The sequence below is a fragment of the Podarcis muralis genome, chromosome 3, assembly GCF_964188315.1.
Source record: "Podarcis muralis chromosome 3, rPodMur119.hap1.1, whole genome shotgun sequence".
Lineage (NCBI taxonomy): Eukaryota > Metazoa > Chordata > Lepidosauria > Squamata > Lacertidae > Podarcis > Podarcis muralis.
This window is the reverse complement of record NC_135657.1, coordinates 9250545-9265655: the sequence shown is the minus strand read 5'-3', so window position 1 is coordinate 9265655 and position 15111 is coordinate 9250545. Positions and strand designations below refer to the sequence as shown.

General features: G+C 47.0%; 1 protein-coding gene and 1 long non-coding RNA gene across 3 annotated transcripts in view; one reads left to right on the top strand and one right to left on the bottom strand.

Annotated features, from left to right (window-relative positions):
* The window catches only part of BCL11A (BCL11 transcription factor A), a 532252-nt gene that overhangs the window by 171133 nt on the left and 346008 nt on the right, over positions 1-15111 (bottom strand). The window lies entirely within an intron of this gene.
* LOC144327199 (uncharacterized) lies at positions 9270-13371 on the top strand. 2 transcript variants are annotated; one of them, XR_013392102.1, is made up of 4 exons: positions 9270-9357; positions 9746-9922; positions 12325-12584; positions 12838-13371. It is a non-coding gene; the product is annotated as an uncharacterized LOC144327199 (long non-coding RNA). The 2 variants fall into 2 exon arrangements; XR_013392101.1 differs by lacking the exon at positions 9270-9357 and having other exon boundaries at positions 9368-9922.

The following is a 15111-nucleotide window of genomic DNA, read 5'->3' as shown; positions in this document are numbered from 1 at the left end:
CTTTGTCTTGTTTAATTATGCATTCTCCATGTGGTTGAGTTATCACTGCCTCCCAAGGGAGGGGAGATTACAGTGGGATTCAACAGAAGAATCTGAGAACTTAAAAAGTGTCTACTGGATCCGGCCAATGGTCCATGGAGTGTACATTCACACGGTACTTTGTTCCATTTCCCTAACTGTTGATTTCTGCGTTATATTTGAGCTTGCACACAACCTAAAAGTCACTTCCTGAAATCTAGAGGGCTAGAGTGCATTTTTCGCACTCGTATCTGTGTTATTCGACTCCGGGGTAGGAATCCATTGACCCAGGAAATCACAGGAGCAAAAGTGGTGAATTTTAGGGCCGTGTACCTACCTGAGTTCAGCTTCACGTCAACACAGAGCACAGCAGGACTCATATAACATTTGGACCTGGTGGGCCTCACTGGGGAAGGCATGCCAGAGGGTCGGTGCCTCAACTAAAAAGGCCCTGCTCCTGATAGACATCGGCCAAGCATTTGAGGGCCTTGACAGAATGACTGGGTCTGGGATGCAAATTGCTCAAGCATAGGAACATAGGAAGCTGCCATTGGTCCATCTAGCTCTGTATTCCTTTCGGCGTTGACTGGTGATGGCTCATCATAATTTCCAACAGGGAGTCTCTCTCATCTCTACCTGAAGTTTCTGGGAATTGAACCAACAGGTAAGGCAGATGCTCTCTTACTGAGCCATGGTGCTACCTCATTCATTCATTCATTCATTCTGGTCGTATCCCACCTTCCTTCCAGGGAACTGAAGGTGGTGCAGATATGGTTCCCAGGCAAGCTCCTCTTCAGCTCCTAACTAACCCCAGATGAGCTTAGATTCAGTAAAGTTGGTCCATCCTGTGCTTTGGGGTGATTCCATAGGCCCAAGGTCAAATCCAGCCCTTTGCATGGACACTAGCCAAAGGCAGCAAATTACTTCCTTGGTTTGGCTTCCTTCCATAAGGAGCCTCAAAACCTACGCATTCCCAGTCCTCATCACACCCTCCTTTTGCATTGGTATCATCTGATTCTATGGCTGTGGTGTTGTTTTAGAATCTGTCTTCAGGGACCTGGTCAAAGCCAAGTGAGATGGCTGTAATAAAAGAAAGGTTCTCTGGTTCCTTTGGAATCTGCCTCTGAGTAGAAAGCTTGGCCTCTTCCTTCTCTAGATGTAGCCAAACTGTCAGACTGTTTATGTTCCGGCAGTGATTTAATAGTGCAGCTACAGGGGTAAGAGAACATGATAGGTTGTCCAAAGTCAACCAAACATGGGAGAGGTTGGGTTGAGGTTTTGGACAGTCTTCTGCTCTTAATCCAAGAGTTTTATAGCTTCGACTTTTAAATAAGCCCCAGCGATTTAACGTATAAAGGAAACCAGCTGGCAGACACGGCCCAACGTGTGTCTAAGATAACAGTTCACTTCTGGCCATTTTTTATTGGGATGAGTAGACAGCGGAGTATTTAAAGTCTTAAATCCACGAAGACAGAAGTAAATACACTTGACCCAAGGCACTCCTCAGAGAGGTCAGGTCAGGTCACCTTAATTACATTATGACCCAATAAAAGCTAATGAAAGGTTTTACAAGATTCCATTAAAAGGTCTTCTTGTCTATGGCTGCGTCTAGGACAGGCCGTGAGTCCGAAGAGCTGTTCCACAATCTCAGGTCAAGGAATGTGGGATTTAAGGCTCTGGAAATCGTTTAAACGGTGCTGGGCGGTTGGTTGTCCCAAGCTGTAAGTAGAGATGGCATGTTTTTGGAGCAGAACAGATTCATATATATTTTTAAAAGATACACACTACACTGGAAGAAACTCGGGTGCTATTTCAATTTAAGTCTTCAGTGATGGAACCTTGTGTAAGTGCCTCTGTTCTACTATTTATCTGGCTTTTGAATGGATTGCCTGCTTTGCTTTTTTAAAATATAGCTGGTGCTCTAGTCCTTAAAAAGGAAGAGAGGGGCCTTCTGGGGGCAGTGCTGAACTCAAAGCACTGAGCTGAGAACTTTCTGCTCAGAATTTGAGAGGCGAAAGAAGGGCCTGTTTGAAGATGTGGACAACATCCGCCCACCTCCATTAAGCCAACAAGAGGGACACTCCTCACACAGGAAGCTGCCTTATACCAATGAAGATGACAGGGATTGAATCTGGAACCTTCTGCAAGCAGAGCAGGTGTTCTACCACTGTTTCTCTGTCTTAGAATCATAGAATCATAGAGTTGGAATAGACCACAAGGGCCATCGAGTCCAACCCCCTGCCAAGCAGGAAACACCATCAGAGCACTCCTGACATATGGTTGTCAAGCCTCTGCTTAAAGACCTCCAAAGAAGGAGACTCCACCACACTCCTTGGCAGCAAATTCCACTGTCGAACAGCTCTTACTGTCAGGAACTTCTTCCTAATGTTTAGGTGGAATCTTCTTTCTTGTAGTTTGGATCCATTGCTCCGTGTCCGCTTCTCTGGAGCAGCAGAAAACAACCTTTCTCCCTCCTCTATATGACATCCTTTTATATATTTGAACATGGCTATCATATCACCCCTTAACCTCCTCTTCTCCAGGCTAAACATGCCCAGCTCCCTTAGCCGTTCCTCATAAGGCATCGTTTCCAGGCCTTTGACCATTTTGGTTGCCCTCCTCTGGACACGTTCCAGTTTGTCAGTGTCCTTCTTGAACTGAATATTGTCTGAGGCAATATTACCAGCATCTTCAAATCAGAAAGGATGAAACTTGATGCTTAGCATAAGAGCTGATGGCTGGACTCCATTCAGACGAAAGATTGAATCCGTAGCTTCGGCACACAAACATTTTTCACAGACCCACACGCCAGGCTTACCCTCCCTGTGTCCTATCTGGTTTTCCAGGGATTGGGACTGACTCCCCATGGCTTTCTTCCCCCGCCCTCACCCACCCCGAAGACCAAAAATAGTAGGTCACGAGTGAGTCGGGAGCCAGCAAAAAATGAATAGTCATGAGCCAGTTTCAATAGAAACCGGCTCATTACCATGCCAGCGGCTGATCAAACCAAATGCTCACAGTTCTCTCTCCAGCAAATGAGGTGCTGGAGGCTGCGTCTGTCCGTCTGCCTGCAGGAAATAACTCACACTTTCAGAATTAAAAAGAAATCAAAATAAAAGTTTCGGGATGGCGCTCGTGTTGGCGCCCACACACTCTCTCTGTGCCATTTTCTACCTGATGCGGAAAGCGCTCCAAGTAATTAAAATTTAAGCAGGGAGGGCGGGAAGGGGGGGGGGAGGCTGCCTCCTGATCGCTCTTTCAACAAGAGTGTGAAATTGGGCCTAAATACCCGAAGAGAAAAGCGAGAGATGGAAGCTTTGACTTGAACTGATGGGTGTAAGTATATGAAATAGGTTTGCTGACATCTTTACATCATCAGTTTCGGTTAGTTCATAGAATTGTAGAGTCGGAAGGGACCCGAGGGTCATCTAGTCCAACCCCCCTGCAATGCAGGAATCTCAGCTAAAGCATCCATGACAGATGGCCTGTTGACAATACACAACCTCTCCACCTTCCATCTTCCATGTACCATAATGGGACTGTGATTAGTTTTTATGCCGTGAGAGACCAAATTTGATAAAGTTCATTCATAGAAACATAGAATTGTAGAGTTGGGGTCACTTAGTCTAAGGGTCACTTAGTCTTATTATTATTATTATTATTATTATTATTATTATTATTATTATTTATTTGTAACCCACCCATCTGGCTGGGTCTCCCCAGCCACTCTGGGCGGCTTCCAACAAAGAATAAAAATACATTAAAATGTCAGGTAGTTGTTTATCTCTTTGACATGTGATGGGAGGCCGTTCCACAGGGCGGGTGCCACTACCAAGAAGGCCTTCTGGCAGTTCCCTCCCTGCGAGAAGTGAGGTTGCAGGGAACCAGGCAGAGGGCCTTCTCGGTAGTGGCACCCCCCATGCCCGCCCTGTGGAATGCCCTCCCATCAGATGTCAAGGAAATAAACAACTACCAGACTTTTAGAAGACATCTGAAGGCAGCCCTGTTTAGTGAAGCTTTTAATATCTGAAGAACTATTGTGTTTTAATATTTTGTTGGAAACCGCCCAGAGTGGCTGGGGAAACCCAGCCAGATGGGTGGGGCATAAATAATAAATTATTATTATTATTATTATTATTATTATTATTATTATTATTCCCAAAAATCTGTTTGGAGAATTCAATTTTTCCCACAGAGCTTGAAGTTCCCCTTGTTACCATCTCCAGTGCCAACCGTTCTATCATTTTGTTGTTTGGGTTTTATTATTGACTTGTGCTTTGTTTGGGGTTTTATTTTGTGAACCACTCTGAGAGCTTTTGATGAAAGGCGGTATAATAATAATAATAGATGATAATAGCATCAAACATTTCTGTGAATGGACCTTCCCACAAACCAGGTGTGTTCACCTTAGCTGTCCACTGATATTTTCGCCCCAAATCATTCACCTTCCCCCTCTTGGGTCTCCTCTCAGGGGAACAGTTCCCCTTGTACGCTGACCTTTGGCAGGCCAGCTCTGTTGACTGAGTGTCAGCTCACTCAGCTGTAAAATGGGGATAATAATACCTGTCTACATCACGGGACTGCTTAGCCAATTAAGGACAATTAGAGCGACCACTGGGAGGCCTGGGCATTGTGCAGTCGCACATGCATCTGTGCGGGCCTACCTTGACGGTTGCGCGCATATATGTATGGGCCCTCGCATCTCTGACGGGATTAAGAGCTTATTAGCACTAATAGAAAACAGACCGCGCACTTAAATTTCCCAAGCAGCGTTGCTTAAGAAAGCTCAGCGGTTTCCACAGCATGCCTTTCGACTCCTCCAAATTGTTTCATATTAGGCTAATATATTCAGAAATAGAACTCGGATTCTTTACGCTGGAGCAACCTGGCTTTGAAAAACCTGCTTCCATGGGAAATTATTCCAGACACAAAGTCTCTTGCTTCCAGGAGAGAGAGAGATGCGCATTGGGCGGGGGGACGAGGAGAGGAATAGCAATTCTCTTTTGGGGGAAAATAAACAAAGAAAGAAATAACTAATATCGGCTTCCATTGTTGACTTGGCCTCTCTCATGTTTAGCCTGATTCTCAGTTCACACCACGCGCCCTGGGATCGTCGTGCTTGTGCGTTCTGCTTGCACGTGCTGGCTGCTCAGAAAGATATTTGCGGGAGATTTGAAATCTGAGGGAACGTTTCCCATTTGGGGGGTGCAGCTCTGGATTTGGGATCCACAGTCACGTGACCCAGGTGACACGCGACCTTACAAAGTCTCCCTCAAATGGCTTCGATTCCGGCAGGCATCAAATGCTACGGTCAAACGTTAGGGCCGGCTCACCTTCCGGAATGACCAGAAACGGGAGCCCCAATTTGCCATACCTGTTTGAAGGTGGGAGATCAGGGGTAGCATTTCATGAAAGGGTTTTGGGGCAAAGCTCCTGAAATGCAAATTGATTGGGTAGGGAAAGGATGCTAACCATGACAGCTCCTTTCCTGTTTGAGGCACCTTTCAAAATGGCACCTGTTGCAGCAGGTTGTGGTCCCTTCTGTCCTCCCTCCCCAGGAACAGGCTTCTCTTCATTAAAAGACACAAAGAAAGTGCTGTCACACATGCCATACCTTTTCAAGGGACCTGGAGAAAAGTCCTATCCATGAGAATTAATCCGAGCTTTGAGAAGCACATAGACGTGAAAGAGGAAGTGGGAAAGAAAGGCACTCTTCTAACTTCCTCCTCCAGCTCTATGTGCTTTCCAAGGAAGATAAAGGCAACCCAACCGCCCCCACCTCATGGTCAAGGGGGCCCTGGGTGGGGGGGTGAATCGGGGAGCTCAGAGGCCCCATGGACACCAGGTGAAGAGTCCATATGTCAGGAAAAGCAGTAACTACATCAAGAACATCACCATCTTGCCATAGTGTGGTGTAGTGATTAAGAGCGGTAGTCTAGTAATCTGGGGAATCGGGTTCGTGTCTCCGCTCCTCCACATGCAGCTGCTGGGTGACCTTGGGCTAGTCATACTTCTCTGAAGTCTCTCAGCCCCACTCACCTCACAGAGTGTTTGTTGTGGGAGAGGAAGGGAAAGGAGAATGCTAGCCGCTTTGAGACTCCTTCGGGTAGTGATAAAGCAGGATATCAAATCCAAACTCCTCCTCCTCCTCCTCCTCCTCCTCCTCCTCCTCCTCCTCCTCCTCCTCTTCTTCTTCTTCTTCTTCTAGCAATCCATGCTCCGGGCATCTCACACCAAAAAGTTGATATTAAACACTGGCAATTATAATAGGGTTACCAGATGTCACCAGTTCCTGGGGACAGTCCCCGGATTTGCAAATCTGTCCCTGGACAAATTCCGTCCCTGGGATGTCCCCAGATTTGCAAATCTGTCCCCTGGAAATGTGACAGGGGCAGCCTCAGCAGCCCGGAGCCAACCTGGTAGAGCAGTTGGCTCTGGCTGGCATCAGGAGCTGCTCGCTGCCGCCACCACTGCCGAAGGGGAACCAGGAATGTCCTGCGGTACAGATCTCCTGCCCCCTTCTCCTTTTGTTTTGACAGATCGGGGAAGGCTCAGGAGTCGCAGGCGGCTGGCCGTTGCCCAGGAGGGGTGCAAAGCGTGCAGTTTCTCTGCCAGGCAAAGTGCAAAGCCCTTCTTTCACACCCTGTTGCCCAGTTTTCACACCCTGTTGCCCAGTTTTTAAAAACTCTGCGCATTTATGTTTCACAGGGTGCGAAAGAAGGGCTTTGCACCTTTATACAATATGCATGTGTGCTTGGGCCCAGGGTCTTTTGCCTCACTATCCCCATTACTGACTCCCTGTTGCGACTCAGCTAATAAATAAATAAATAAATAAATAAATAAATAAATAGTGTCCCCGGATTCATTGAAAAAAAATCTGGTAACCATAAATCACAAGCTATAACAAAACCAAAAATAGCTTTGAACAATAGACTATTATTTTAAAAATCTCTTTCATTGGAGGTTTTCAAACATGACACTTTAGCTGTGCTCAATACAGTACCCTGTGCAGGGGTTGGACTAGATGACCCATGTGGCGGGGGGGGGGTCCCTTCGAATGCTACAATTCTATGATTCTAGGATCTCACATTAATAAATACAGTGGTACCTCGGCTCCATTTCGGAAGACCGTTCGAGTTCTGAAATGTTCGGAAACTGAGGCGCAAAGGGCTGTCTGCAAATTCAATGGAGAAAATTGAGAAACACACAGTGGAAGCCGTTCGGCTTCCGAGGCACATTCAAAAATGGAAGCATTTACTTCCGGGTTTTCATTGTTGTTGTTAAATCCTTCGTGTAACATGCAACAAACAACTAAGATTAATAATAATAATAATAACAACAATAATAATAATTATATCTATTTTTTTGTTGTTGTTTAGTTGTTTAGTCATAGGGGACGCGGGTGGCGCTGTGGGTAAAAGCCTCAGCGCCTAGGGCTTGCCGATCGAAAGGTCGGCGGTTCGAATCCCCTCGGCGGGGTGCGCTCCCGCTGCTCGGTCCCAGCGCCTGCCAACCTAGCAGTTCGAAAGCACCCCTGGGTGCAAGTAGATAAATAGGGACCGCTTACTGGCGGGAAGGTAAACGGCGTTTCCGTGTGCTGCGCTGGCTCGCCAGATGCAGCTTTGTCACGCTGGCCACGTGACCCGGAAGTGTCTCCGGACAGCGCTGGCCCCCGGCCTCTTGAGTGAGATGGGCACACAACCCCAGAGTCTGTCAAGACTGGCCCGTACGGGCAGGGGTACCTTTACCTTTACCTAGTTGTTTAGTCGTGTCTGACTCTTCGTGACCCCATGACCGGAGCATGCCAGGCACTCCTGCCTTCAATATCTATATTTAGGTTTCTATTTATTTCTATTGATTTATATCATGCTGTCCCCCAAGGAGAACGTGGGTCTCAAAAGCAGCCCTGTGAGGTAGGTAAGGCTGAGAGACAGTGACTGACCCAAGGTCGCCAAGTGAGCTTCAGACCTGGGTGGGGACTCCCAACCCCAGACTCCTGCTACTTAGTAGAACACTATAACCGCTATAGCCCGCTGACTGTCCATAGCAACATGTCTAAGCCCCTTTGAGTCCAAATGAGTAAAGTAGCACAGCATCATTGAACCCCACCATGCAGCCATCTTCACCACACATATCTTCACCAAATATAGCTGCTTCCCCTTATTTCTGCTTCCCCTTATTTCTTCAGCAGGGGCACTGCGCAACGGGATTATGATACTCGAGGCAGCTGTCTCAGTCTGCCTCATGCGTGGGCTAGCCCTGTTCTGAGTAGACAAGGGACTCAACTATACAGCTGCAAATATAACATGTGTTTTAAGTGCATTATACAAATGTGACACGAGATGACGGTGGTGAGCTAATGGCAAAGTCCATATACATTTAAAAACGTTTTTTTATATGCGTTTTTTTATATATGTGTAGATTCAGCCATGGTTAGGATTGCACTGCGAATAGTAAAAAACAAAACCGTCCTAATTATGTTTACTCAGAAGCGAGTCTCGTTGCATTAAATGCAACTCCGTGCAACCAATCTCTGTGATAACATTATAAAGCATGTTTGAGAACTTGGAAGTAATGTTTTCCGCATTTCCACTTCAGTTTGCTTTTTTATTCAGTCCTCCTGAAAATTCATCAGTGTTCGAGTGCGAAATTTCTACAAATATGCACTTTTTTGCGTACAAATTACCCTGTGAACATTTCTGCAAAGCAATTCTCCCTAATAGAGTGCATTATTGTGTGCCACTTACATGCACATTTCCCCCCGGAATATGCAATTTTCTACATATTGCTTGGCTGAAGAACTGCACTGCAAAATTCAAAGAAGTACACATTTTGGAGGATCTTCAATTTGGGAAAAGCACAAATTAGGCAAGTTTGCCTTTCGATGCAAACTGAATGAGAATTCTTCCCCGCCCCCAAGTGAGAAGGAATAAGCAAACATGTTTGCAAGGTGTGCCTAAATAAAACTGAAACAGCGAGGCTTTGTTTTGCTTTTTGACGAGGCTAAAAATGTTCGTGAATAACTCTGGGCCATCTCAGCCGAGCTCAAGATGAGACAGACATCTGTCAGCAAAAGAGAGAGAGAGAGAGATCACACTCCCATTGCCAGAGTGAGCCTGAATAGCGGGCCATAAAGAGCGTTGCTTTTGCGTGTTGAGGATAATTGTCTTGGGACTCTTCCATGCGCACACAAAAAGAAAGAAAGCCCAGCCCAGCCCTTTTCGAGGAAAGATGAGTCACGAGGAAAAGAGCAGGGTCAATGGCCCTTCATCAAGGTTAGGAGCCTACAAACACCTGCTTGTTCTCACACAACACCTGCTCACGGGAACAACAAAACAGGTAGGGCTTTTTTGACCCGACGAGAGTCGCAACCTCATTCACGATTTTAACGAAAGGAAATGAAAGGGAGGCTCTCCCCCCTCCCGCCTCCAAGAGGCCCCCAAAGGTCAAGTTTCCTCCCCTCCCCCCTCCCAGCATTGTACTTCTGAAAATACTAATTGGGGCCTTCAAGAATCCCAGGTGTCCATTCACTCTGGCACTAATTGAAAGCCAAGGAAATGATGCCTAAAGTGAAGTTGGTCCTCATAGAAGAAGCCAATCCCTTTTCTTCCTCTGCCTCCTTTTCCCCCGTCTTTCTCTCTCTCCCATTGTGTCCCTTTCGGCCAAAGGAATGGAATGAAATAATCTATAGATCAATAGATGTTCCTTCTCTCTCTCTCTCTCTCAGCTGCACACACACATGGAAAAGTTGTTAATTTTCTTTGGGATACAGTTTTCAGAGCATGCGACGTCCCCATTTAAACGTATGGCATCTTCTCCCAGCAAGGCGAATAACTGACCAGGAGATATTTACGGTGACCTGAAAAAATGTAACCCTATCAGACCAATGTGGCTTCGGTTCCAGGTTTGTTTGTTTATCTGTTATGATATTTTAAAGCATTTCGATTTAAGAGAGAGAGAGTCCCAGCGAGGTACGCAAAAATAACATGGGCAAATAAAACAGAATCGTGGCAGGGGGTGATTTGAAAGCAGACGAAACTGGGAACAGGTGGAAGCAGGAATTCAGAAATAAAAGGTGGGAGAGAAAGGCAATCAGTGAAATGTAAATGATACAGAAATGGCAATTGCATCGCAGGGGTAAATGTATGAATGAAGACTTCTTGCATTCACTGGAGATGGCGTTGTGCAAAGGAGTTAAACAGTTACCAGAAAATGCAGCCCACTTTATGCAAAAGTGTAAACATTTTACAAACAGAAATTGTGAATAAACAGGTTTTATATACGCATACAGTTTTAATTCTATCAGTGTTTAATTGTATTCTAATTATCCTTCTATGTTTTAGCCATTCTTGGTTTTTTCCAGGGCTCCACTGCTTGTTGACTTCAAAGCCTAAGGCTCTGTGGCTCAAAACGTAGATTTGCTTAGAATTGAGTTGGTGTTCGTCATCATTATTGGAGTCAGGGAGGACCATAGCTCAATGGCAGAGCACATGCGTTGCATGCAGAAGATCCCACCTGTGACTCCCAGCATCTCCTCTGGCAGACGGCAGAAAAGTTATCTTGCTTGAGAACCTGGAGAGCTGCTGCCAACACTGGGCCAGGTGGGCCAATGGTTTGACACAATAAAAGGCAGATTTATTTAGGCCATCTTGGCGGTGAGTCCTGGAAGACCTGCTCCCTGCCTTGCAGGTCTTTTCCCACCTGGCCTGGGAGAGCACAGCCTGGAGTGACTCCAACTACAAAAGCTGAGGCTACTGAACTGTCTCTTGGGCTATAACTTCCTTTTGCTGACACTTTGCCTCAAGAATCTCTAGGGGGCAAAGTAAGTCCATGAGGATATTCTTCCCAGGTCCATCTAGCCAGCATCTGGATTCCCACAGAAGCTTCTGGAAAGCCTACCAGCAGCTGGAACTAGCTGACCAACCACCATAATTTTGCTAGTTAACAAACGTTGCCTTTAATGTGGGGCCTCTAACCATTTCAGCATTAGCCAAGGGCCGATTGCCTCTGCCTTTCCACTTGATTAAGTTGCACGGGAGGTCATAATATTTCTGGAGACACTTAGAGGACGCCTCCAGTCGCAATGCGAAGCGCTGGTTGACCTCTGTGTCTCGCCCACTGTAAGCGGCGAGTCTTGCCTGCCACTCAGTCCTGTCCTACCTGGTTATGTTTGAGGCAGATCAACAGTTTGCATAATGCGGCGCTAACTGCCGCTTGCAGAGGGAGATTTAAGGCCGCCTAAAATTGGGAGTGACAGCCTGATTTCAGCACAACCTGAGATGTGGCAACCCAGCATTGCTTGCGCATTGGAAAAGGGGAGGAAGTTCCTGTTTGCTGATAGCAGGGCTCAAATATCACTCCGCCCAGAACTAAAAATATTGGGAGTGGCAATTGTGATTACTTCTGCGTTTTTACAGGAGGGGACGCAGGTGGTGCTGTGGGTTAAACCACAGAGCCTAGGACTTGCCGATCAGAAGGTCGGCGGTTCGAATCTCCGCAATGGGGTGAGCTCCCTGCTCCTGCCAACCTAGCAGTTCGAAAGCACGTCAAAGTGTAAGTAGATAAATAGGTACCGCTCCGGCGGCAAGGTAAACGGCGTTTCCGTGCGCTGCTCTGGTTCGCCAGAAGCGGCTTAGTCATGCTGGCCACATGACCCAGAAGCTGTACGCCGGCTCCCTCGGCCAGTAAAGTGAGATGAGTGCCGCAACCCCAAAGTCGTCCGCAACTGGACCTAATGGTGGTACCTATTTATATACTTACACTTTGACATGCTTTCGAACTGCTAGGTTGGCAGGAGCAGGGAGCTCACCCCATTGCGGAGATTCGAACCGCCAACCTTCTGATCGGCAAGTCCTTGGCTCTGTGGTTTAACCCACAGCGCCACCTGCATCCTGGTTTTTCACCTACCTTGTATCAAATCGTCACAACTTTTTGGGTATTGGCAGTTAGGCATTGGAATATGTTTGTGTATTGGAGGGCAGGGTGTGGCCATCACCCACCCCTCCACTTTTGGGTATTCCATTATAGGAATCCGGCGGCCGTGGATCCTGTCCGACGCCCTTGCTGGTGGCTAGGGCCCCAGCGACATCAGGGGGAGCTTCCAGCTGTATTTGCATCAACAAGCTCCTCCTACTGGTGGTTAACCCTTGATAGACTCACCCCTCCCTGACGGGGTGGAGTCACGCTCTGTTGTTTTATCCAGTGCCTAAGCCAATACCACTCCCACGCTGTAATCAATAAAGTTGTGGCCTTTTTTTAGCCCATTAACCTAATATACTGCGTCTTTGTGTCTTTCTTATCCTCAAGTGGGTGGCAGGTCCTCGACTCACAAACTGCTATTCTGGAACATTTGCTGCTTCCAACCATGGAATCAGCGTGAATGGGTGGAGATCCTTGACCGGCTGAGAAAGCCTAGCAGCCAGGTGATTGCAGAGATCCAATCCTGCGCCGCTCCGTGCTGCTGGGTGTTGTCCCTGCTGGGCTCTGAGTTGACTGAGCCAACAGAGGGCAACCCTGTCCCGATCGCCAGCGACGCTCACGCAAGCAGCTGGCTCACATTAACAATGGTGAGTTCAGGAGAGGCGGCGGGGCGGAGGAATCGCCCTCCTGCTCCCAGCCATGCCCTTTCACACTGGAAAGTATGCAGAGCCGGCTTTCTATAGACACCACTCCAGCCTCTCCCAGGTGTCTCCATTTTACTCAGGCTTGCAGATCAAGTCTCCCCTGACATGTCTCAGCTGGCCCTGCCTCGCCAGACATGCCGATCAATTAACAAAGGGATTTTTTTTTTCCCTTCCCCTTCTTGTCTTTCCTTCCCAGCCCTGCCCAGAATGCTCTTAGCCCGCTGTGGGTTTTCTTTGTCCAGGACGCTTCCAGTCCGACTGTGCTGAGTTTCCGATACGGCAGAATCCAATTCCTTAAATGCAATGAGTGCCGAGGCCCAGCAATTCTAAAAGAGGAGGCTGCCTTAGGCCAAGGCAGATGGCTGCAACTAGGTAAATAGTATACCTGAAGAAGCGTCTCCACCCCCATCGTTCTGCCCGGATGCTGAGGTCCAGCGCTGAGGGCCTTCTGGCGGTTCCCTCACTGCGAGAAACCAAGCTACAGAGAACCAGGCAGAGGGCCTTCTTGGTAGTGGCGCCAGCCCTGTGGAACGCCCTTCCATCTGATGTCAAAGAGATAAGCAACTATCTGACATTTAGAAAACATCTGAAAGCAGCCCTGTTTAGGGAATGTTTAATGTTTGATATTTTATTATGTTTTTAGTATTCTGTTGGGAGCCACCCAAAGTGGCTGGGGAAACCCGGCCAGATGGGCGGGGTACAAATAATAAATTATTATTATTATCATAAATACTGTTGACGTCAGATTCCCCCAGCCTGGCGCTAACCTCCAAGTATAGTTGGACTACAACTCCCATCGTCCCCAGTGAACAAGGCCAAGGATGATAGGAGTTGTAGTCCAAAGGATCTGAAACATCCGGCCAATGAAACAAGCTTGTTTTCTCCTGCTCAGGAGGGCAGGACTTGAACCAATGCTTTCAAGTTGCAAGAAAGATGATTTCCTCTCAACATCAGGAAGAACTTTCTGACAGTAGGAGCTGCTCGACGGAGAAATGGTCTCCTCGGAAAATTGTGGACTCTCCTTCCATGGAGGTTTTTAAGTGGAGATTGGATGACCGTCTGTCATGGATGCTTTGGTTGAGGTTCCTGCATTTCAGGGGGTTGGATTAGATGATCCTCAGGGTCCCTTCCAAGTCTATAATTCTATTTTAAATGTATATACCACCCTTCATCTAAATACCTCAGGGTGGTTCATATCTCAGGGAGGTTCGTATTAAACATGGGGCCTTCTTCATGCAAAAGAGACGCCCGGCCACTGGTTACAACTCTTCCCCAAAAGCATAGGAATACAGTGGTACCTCGGGTTAAGTACTTAATTCGTTCCGGAGGTCTGTTCTTAACCTGAAACTGTTCTTAACCTGAAGCTCCACTTTAGCTAACGGGGCCTCCTGCTGCTGCCGCGCCGCCGGAGCACGATTTCTGTTCTCATCCTGAAGCAAAGTTCTTAACCCGAGGTACTATTTCTGGGTTAGCAGAGTCTGTAACCTGAAGCGTATGTAACCCGAGGTACCACTGTATAGGCAGCTGCCTTATACCCAGGCAGACCATTGGCCCATTTAGGTCAGTATCACCTATTCTGACTGGCAGCAGCTGTCCAGCATTTCAGACTGAGGGTTCTCCCAACCCTACTGGGCTCTGGCAGCAGTGGCAGACTTTGGGCTTTGAAATTTCAGCAGCACCCTGTGCAATGCCAAAATTTGGCATGCTCCCCCGTCTCTCACCTTCCATTGTTTGTCATTGTTGTGGCGCCCCCTGTGGTGCCCGCCCGGCTCTGTGCCCAGTGCAGGCGAACTGGTCCCACTCACCGAAATCCACTTCTGCTGGCTGTGAGCTACAGCCCTTCCGATTATCCTGCCCACGTGCTACCTCACTCACCCCCCAGCGCTTCTTCCTTCGCTGGATCCCAGCCACCATTTCCCTTCCTATTTTGTTGTGTACACTTAACTTAATTTTATCAAAATATATTGTTTGCACCTATCCAGCCTAGAGGCTTCCATGGCAGCAAACAAAAAAACGTTAAAAATCACAAGGTAACAAAACTGTGTGCAATTTCAAGGGAAAACAGTGTGGTTTTTTTAAAAAATAAAAATAAAAAACTAATATAATAAATAGTCATCTATGTGTCGGCAATGAATTCTGTTTGAAAATTTGCCAGGATCTAAAATCTGCCTGTTGGGTGGTTGCAATAGCAAGGAGGAGGCAGGGAGAATAAGAGGAAATACTATTCAAAAAGTTAATAAAGAATGGTCAATCTTCAAAGAATATCTTAAAAATTATATGGACAATGCTTATAGAGTTAAATTTGGAAACAAAGCATAAAGAGAAGACTTGGAAGTCAAATATCTGTGGTGTATATGTCGGACATGTAGGTATGTAGGCTAGGTATTATATGTAATGGATGTAATGTAATGTAATGTAATGTATTGTACTGTATTTGTTAAGTTCTATGTAAATTCACCCAGTGCTATAC